This window comes from Elaeis guineensis, chromosome 6 (genome assembly GCF_000442705.2).
Source record: "Elaeis guineensis isolate ETL-2024a chromosome 6, EG11, whole genome shotgun sequence".
NCBI classification, from domain to species: domain Eukaryota; kingdom Viridiplantae; phylum Streptophyta; class Magnoliopsida; order Arecales; family Arecaceae; genus Elaeis; species Elaeis guineensis.
The window spans coordinates 8,377,151-8,384,896 of NC_025998.2; the positions used below are offsets into that span (position 1 = coordinate 8,377,151).

At 30.4% G+C, this 7,746-nt stretch overlaps 1 non-coding gene across 1 annotated transcript; it reads right to left on the reverse strand.

Moving 5' to 3' along the window:
* Positions 1-288: 288 nt before the first annotated feature.
* LOC114914332 (small nucleolar RNA R71) lies at positions 289-394 on the reverse strand. Its single transcript, XR_003801224.1, has one exon. It is a non-coding gene; the product is annotated as a small nucleolar RNA R71 (small nucleolar RNA).
* Positions 395-7,746: the final 7,352 nt, after the last annotated feature.

The window sequence follows — 7,746 nt, forward strand, 5'->3', positions numbered from 1 at the left end:
AGGCCTCCTAATATGAGATTAAGTCTAGTGTCATTTAAATATTGCCTTCTTTCTATGAACTTTATAACAAGGACTCTTACAAACATCTTGATGAATTTTTTGAGATATACTCCACTGTCAAAATTTAGAATTTCTTTGATAATGCCCTTAGGTTAAAATTGTTCCAATTTTTCCTTAAGGATAAGGCCAAGTATTAGCTAAACTACCTAGATTCGATAACAATTTCAACCTGATACCAACTTCAAAGAGAATTTCTCAAGAAGTACTTCCCTATAGAAAAAATAAATCAGATTAGAAAAGTCATTACCAGTTTTTTCCAGATGGATAGAGAAATGTTCCACGAAACTAGGGAGAGACTCAAGGACCTAATCTGTAAATGTCCGCACCACGCCATACCTAAGTGACAACTAATCCAATGCTTTTACAATGATCTATTAGAAAAGCACCGACAAATGGTTAATGCTTCATGTGGTGGAATATTTATGCTCAAAAATAAATATGAGGCCTGGCAAATATTTGAGATCCTTAGAGAAAACTCCTTACACCACATGTCCGCCTCCTGTAGAGACTCTTCCATAATTGGATCAAAAAGAGGTAGAATTTATGAGATAGGCCATTCCATAGACATCCACAACAAGGTAGATGAATTGACACAAAAATTTGATCGACTATTGTAAGTCGGTTACATCACCTCTTCCCAACCTACACAAGTTCAAGATGTTTGTGCCATTTGTTCAAGCCCAACCCATTTCATTACTGAATGCCCAGCTGCATCCCAATTTTTTGAGTTCGTACATGAGTAAGTCCAGCAAGCTCAAGCCCAACCAGCTCGTAGATCAGGAAACGATCTATATTTAAACACATATAACCCGACTGGATAAACCTGTTGGATGTATGTTCTAGAAGCCAATACGGCTAATACATTGTAATAACTCTAGATATAATTTTATACTTAAAATATTAATTTAATCAATAAAAGAATAAATTTATTTTCATTCAAGCGTGATGTATCTTTGAATTATCCATAAAATTAATAATTATAGTACATATTTTCAAGATGTTGAGAATTAGAGGTATGTATAAATAATTTTTAAATACTACTGATCATAGTATCGTCATAAAAATGATGATCGATCCGAATAAATCGATGCAGAGATCATTTTTTTCGGAGTAAATGAGTCTCTGATTTATAATGTAGAGACACTGAACGATAAGTGTGGATAGTTGTTAGAGAATAACTAATACTGAGTATGACCATACGAGAGATTATATGAATTTCTTCTCAATCATCAGTGATTGTCTTGATGCTGTAGTTGTATGAATAGTCTTTTAACTATGATGGCACGATTGCTTATAGTGAGACTGCTAGAGTCTGACTGACACATAAATATGATCTCATTAAGTCCTTGTAGTGGATATTGATGACCATTGGTCTACTGTAGGAATAAGATACATATCTAGATAGAATCTATTGATCTTGATAGAAAAGAGTAGTCCTATAAAATTTGACAGACTAAATCCGTAAGTCTGTAGCTACAGCAGTGTGATTGATGAAATTTTTTTTTATGAGAATTATAATTAGATTTATGCTAATCGAATCTATCATATGACTGATGATGAGATTTGATAATTTATCCATGATCTGTCATCTAGTCGGGACTCATGATAGAAGGATTGAATCACACAGAAATTGTACCTTGAGATTCTTTTTTGATTCTGCTTGATTGCCATACATACTGTCAGGTATTAGTGGTGGATTGTGAGAGCTCACTAAGATTATTTAGAATCAATAATTCTTGATGAGTTAGAGTGAAATTATTCTGACCTACTAAAAAGAGTTTCAATGATACTGTGATAGAGATCATAGTATATCTCACTATCAGATAGAATTAAATCTATGGGGTTACACAACAAAGGGATTAGATTTAACTATACCTTGAGATTCTTTTTTGATTCTACTTGATTGCCACTACATACTGTCAGGTATCAGTGGTGGATTATGAGAGCTCACTAAGATTATTCAGAATCGATAATTCTTGATGAGTTAGAGTGAAATTATTCTGACCTACTAAAAAGAGTTTCAATGATACTGTGATAGAGATCATAGTATATCTCACTATCAGATAGAATTAAACCTATGGGGTTACACAACAAAGAGATTAGATTTAGTTTAAGCAATTAAGCTTATGAAGTCTCAATTGAATTTAGAGAAATTCTATTGAGTTTAGGATAACCTTGCTAGCATAAAGTTGAATCTAATTTTTTTTTTGATTTTGAATTGCTTATTTGATAAGATTAATTCAAGTTAATTACCTGCTAAAGATCTAAATGAATCAGATTCATTGGGCTCCAATTATTGGGTGCCTAGGGTTTTAGATCATTTGAATTAGGCATTCAAATCCCTAGTCAATTTCTCGATTAAAATTAGTGGGGCACCATTTGATTTGATCAAGTGTGGGCGCACCCACTTAGTTGGTGGCATGATGAACAAGGAGGGGCTCACCCTCTTCCTTATGAGGCATGTGAAAGAGAGCCCTAGAGGAGTCAAGTGTTGGTGCCCCCTTAGTTCTCCTAGACATGGTCAAAGATAGAGAGTTGCAAAGATTCCTAATGGGAGTAGGACTTATATTAAGGGACTATTTGATTTTGAATAAGATTTAAGCCTTTTCTCTATTTAAAGAGTCCTTTCCTAAGAATCTTAGTATCAAATTTTCAGCAAGCTCCAAGCCTCCTATCAGCCTCCATGCCTCCCTCTCTTCTCCCTCTTGGTTCCAATGCCCAAGAGTTGTTGGGCATCCACCATCCACACGCCCAAAGTTGTTGGGCATCCCCTTCTCCTCTATTAGATTTTCAGATCTTGGTTACTTCTAGGTTAAGAAAAGAAGATCAAGAGAATAGAAGAAAAGATGAAGATTAGGGAAAGATCAAGAGTTGATCAAAGGATTTAGGCTTCATTCAGATTCGCAGGATGATCGTTCTTTAAGAAAAAAGATCAATACCATAGAGGACTATTCTAGACTGATCCTAATTGGATACCTATAGAGGTCGGATGCTTGCGTGGCTAAGGAAGAGCCTATCTTTTTTCAGATCTAGATTTAAAAAAAAGAATAGCAATACAGGTATGTGATCCGATCACATATTCAATTTCAGCATAAAATTCAGCATGTGTTAATTTCAGCATATGAAGTAGATCCCTATATTTTTTATTATTATGCATGCATGATATAGATTAAAAGGTATTTTAATTTTCAATTTCGTTATGTAGTTTAAAAAAAAAATTTGAAATATACATGCATGTGCATCATAGAAAATCCAACAAAACCACTCAATTTTTTCTGAAGACCACAACCCACTATCAGGACCCGACAAATAGGCAAAGACCATACTACCAAAATACCCCACAATCATCCACCATGACCCTTGACTCAGACTTTAAGGAGAAAGTCTTGAAAGCGTTAGAAAGAATGAAAATGAATAGCCAAGCTAGAGATTAACTCCTTCACTCCACACACAATCGGGTCCTAATTAGGCCAGATTTTGGCAGCAATAGATTGTATGTTGTATATACGAGTTCGTGATCTATTAGTAGGTTATGATTCGCATGGATGTAGCCTCTTTCTACAACTACAAATTGGTATAAGAAAATCCCTTGCTCTACCTATAAAATATATTTTCATTTTTAGCTTGTGTAATTAATTAAGGATGGCTTACAGTGTTAGAACATAATTTAAAGAATTTTTGAGGTGATTTAAAAAAATTTAAATAAATGAAAAATTTTATTATAGAAAAATTATAAAAGACTCACAGAATAATAAGAAATAAAAATAATTAACTCCAGAAGTATGTTGACACTGTCCTAAGGTGTAGTCTCGTCCCTCATGCAAAAAAAAATTAAAGAAAACCATCCTAAGATATAATCGAGATCTTCCACTTGCAAGCATGATCATGAAAAAGGTTGATGAAGACTCTTTTAGCATTCAAAAAAAGAATAAAAAATATATAGTAGAAAAGAGAAGTATCAAAGAATGTTTAGAAAGAAGAAGAAAGGAAGGCTTTTAGATGGCTTATAGGATTAGGTTCTGAGGAGATCTTTTTATAGCCAACCAATATGACTGTTTATGACTGTTGAAGTTTTTATTAACCCATCCATACTTTTAGTAAGAAGCCCAATGGTCAGAAAATAAAATTAAAATTAAATACACATGATGGTAATTAAAAGTCCAATGATCAGAAATTAAAATCATAATAATGAATAGATTAAAATATTTAAATAATAAAATTAAAAAAATAAGAGTAAAATATTTGGAGAATTTTAGAAAAAATTTAAATTTTTTTTTTTGAATTCTCTCCAACATACGGTTGTTATCTATCATTATGACATTGTTATCTCGTATGCCAATAAGAATCCTGGGTATATTTATTAGGTCGAATAGGGAGGGTATAAGTGGGTTAGATGGTATAAGTGGTGGGATATCTTATCAAACATCCAAAAGGGTTTCTTACCAAAAAAAAAAAAAAAACACCCCAAAAGAGAGGGAGGATACGCTATTCCTTGGAAGAGGGAGGATACGCTATTCCTTGGAAGAGGATAAACGGACATTGAGAGCTATAATTCTAGTTTACTACCATCACTATAAAAAAATAGTATTTTTGCAATGATTTTTTTTGCGACAGAAAAATCGACAATTTTTTTTGCAACAAAAATTTTTTCATCGCAAATAAATCTATTTACGATGTTTCAAAATTTCCATCGATAATAAAAAAATATTTATGATGCTTTCATTATTTCGTAGCCAATAAAAAATATTAGCGACGAAAAATAAAATTTCATCGTAAATATAAGTTATTTTTGATAATTTCTTTCATCGTAAATAATAAAATATTATTTAAATTTTAAATTTTTAAATACTATCGATGAAAAATATTTTGTCTTAAATAATTCAATTTTTTGCGACGAAAAATGCTTTTCCATCATAAATAATTGTTATTTATGACTAAAAATTTTTATCACTAATATTTAAAAAAATAAAAAATTTAAAATATCAAATATTACACATTATTTATGATATAATTTTTAGTCATAAATAATTTAATTATTTATGATAAAATTTTTTATTATGTAGTAAATAAAACTTATTAACGATGAAAATTTCATCGTTAATATTTAAAAAAAGTTAAAAAATTAAAAATTATTTATGAAGAAAAAATATGTCATAGATAACAAAATATTTGTGACAGAATATATTTTTTCCATCATAAAATAATGATCATTTACAATGAATATTTTTCATCGCTAATATGTGAAAAATAAAAAATTTTAAAAATTCAGAAGTCAACTATTTGTGACTAATAAAAAATTTACATTGCTAATACTCGAATTTTACGATGAAAATTTTTCATCACAAATAATAAAAAAAATTAAAAATTTAAAAATTATAGAATATTTGTGATGAAAAGTTTATGTCATAAATAATCGATTATTGAGGATAAAAATTTTATTTTTTATCACAAAATTGATGATTATTTACGATGAATATTTTTCATCGCTAATATGTAAAAAAATAAAAAAATTTAATTTTTAAAAACTACACTATTAGCGATGCAAAAAGTTTCATCAAAAATCATCAAGCCCATTTGCGATGGAAACAAATTTTTCCATCGCTAATAAACCTATTTTAAAAATTTTTAAAAATTTAAAAATAAAAGATAATTTGCGATGAAAATTTTGTGTTTTAAATAATTCCCTGTTTGCGACACAAAATCAATGATCTGTTGCAAAATCGTTGCTTATTTACGACGAATACTTTTCATCGCTAATATGTGAAAAATAAAAAAAATTAAAATTTCAAAAACTAGACTATTAGAGATAGAAAATAGGAATTCTATCGCTAATTCTTTTTTTACGATGAAAAATTTTATCGTTAATATTTAAAAAATTTTAAAAATTTAAAACTAATTGATTAGTTGCGACGAAAACCACCAAACCATGCATTCTGTTCTATTCTTTTATCACCGCCAACACAACATGACAGTGACCATAATAATGATTTAAACACACCTTCATTATATTACTAAAGAGACATCTAATTGCTTGTCTTCCAAGAGTGATGCTAGGGGGCCTCCTTTCAATAGCACAATTTTTTCCTATGAAATATAGGGGGATTTGTATGAATCATAATTATTTGCCATGAACTCGAGAAATTTTTTTTTGGTGAGTGGCTGCCACCATATGGCACTTTTCACAAACAATTACTGCTTTTTTGGATATATATACACACACACACAAAAAGAAATCTCTCAGAGGTAATTAGATAGCTTCTAATTATTTGGACCAAGGATGATGGTATCATACTTGAATGGGGGACCACCTTGCTTTTGTTAATTTAAATAACCAGATGACAAGCTTGCTCGGGAGGGTTGTTGCATTATTGCACTTTGAACCTTATGATCTTTCCAAATAGAAATATTGTCTTAGTAGCCCCTCTTTAAGTTATGAAATTAAATACTCTTGCTTAATTAAGGTTGTCTTGACCGTCTCTGTCTCGGGTGCCTCTTCCATAAATGCAGCCACTGCAGTATCATTAGTTTAATAATGATTATATTACTTGCTAGTGCTGCAATGATTTTCTGAAACATTGACTAGTATGTTCGTAGCATCAAAGCCTAGAAATTAGATCTTTAATCAGGGTTTAGATCACCAGCTAGTTGTTGAGTGCATGGGGCTTAGGGTGTACAGAGATATTGGGAGGTGGGAACTAAAGAGGGAAACAAAAATGGGGGACAAGCTTCTGTCCACACATTAATTTAGCAGGATCTGATAAGTCTTTTGATTGAGATTTTAGATTATTATATATATTATATAAATTTTTAAATATATATATATATATATATATATATATATATATATATATATATATATATATATATATATAATCTTCTTACGGAAGCATCACATTGCTCTTGCTTATTTTGGTTGTAAATTAAAAAAAAAAAAAAAGAGAACTTCCTTTTTCAGTAATTATTAGCGGCAAAACAAACTTTCCATCGCTAATAAAATAATTAATAATAAAAAAATTTTCATCATAAATAATTTTTTTATTAGAAAAATTTTTTTAACAAAAAATATTTTGGCGGAAACTATTAGCGATGAAAAATTTTTATCGTTAATAAATTATTAATAACGAAATTTCTAATTTCATCGTAAATAATATTTTTTGAGAGAAAAATATTTTTTCAGCAAAATTTTTTTTTGTTTTGATGGGAACTATTAGTGACAAAATTATTTTCGTCATTAATAAATTTATTAGCGACAAAATATTTTTATTTCATCATAAATTATTTTTTTCATGAAATTATTAGTGATGAAAATTATTATTAGCGATGAAAATTTTGTTGCTAATATATCGCATCTCGTCAAGTCGTATCTGAAACCCATTTTCTTCCCCGATGCCTCCCATTCTGTTTTGCACGAAGGTGCACCCCCCTGCATCCCCCTCTCTATTCTCCCCCCTCTCCCAGTCGCCGCATTCACCGTCGTCGCTGTTGCCCAGCTATGCAACCCAAGAGGGGGGGTGAATTGGGTTTTAAAAAATTTAAGCTTAACTAATTACTTATGAAAAATATATATCAAAAGCTTGATGAATGAGGAGAGAGACTTTAGTTTGAGATTAATTGCTTAAAGCAAGAATGCAAGGATATAATGGAGAATTAGAGAGAAACAATAAAGCATGCCACAAACACAAGGAT